The following is a 541-nucleotide window of genomic DNA, read 5'->3' as shown; positions in this document are numbered from 1 at the left end:
TAAACAGAATCTAGAACCGCCCAGGAGACAAGCCCATGGGCATGCCTGTGGGGGAGGTTCCAGACTAGGGTTGTTGACCTTCTAGTGTGCTGCGGTCCTGGGCTAAATGAAAAGAGAAAGAGAACTGAGCGCGTTGGCGATTCCTCTTCTCGACTGTGTCTGTCACGTGACAGGCTGCCCCAGTACAGTCCTCCATCTGCATAGACTGGAGTCTCAAACTGTGAGCCAAGGCACAGCTGTCCTGCTCCAAGTCGCCTCTGACAGGTGTTTTGTCACAGCACTGAGATAGGTCACTGACAGTGCCTGAGAGAAAGTCTTTCTCCACCTGTCACCAGAACCTCTGACGTACGAAACCGCACACCAAAAGGGACGGAAGTTCCCCACTCCATGGCTCGTCTGCACCAGCTCACATTTCTCATTTTGGCCCCAACTTCTTGGCACACACACACACACACACACACACACACACACACACACTTTAAAGAAAAACCAGCTCCACAAAGCAGAAAGAAAGGCAGTCTCAGGGTAGAAGCCATTGTCA

Source organism: Apodemus sylvaticus, chromosome 10 (genome assembly GCF_947179515.1).
Source record: "Apodemus sylvaticus chromosome 10, mApoSyl1.1, whole genome shotgun sequence".
NCBI lineage: Eukaryota > Metazoa > Chordata > Mammalia > Rodentia > Muridae > Apodemus > Apodemus sylvaticus.
This window is presented reverse-complemented; position numbering follows the sequence as displayed.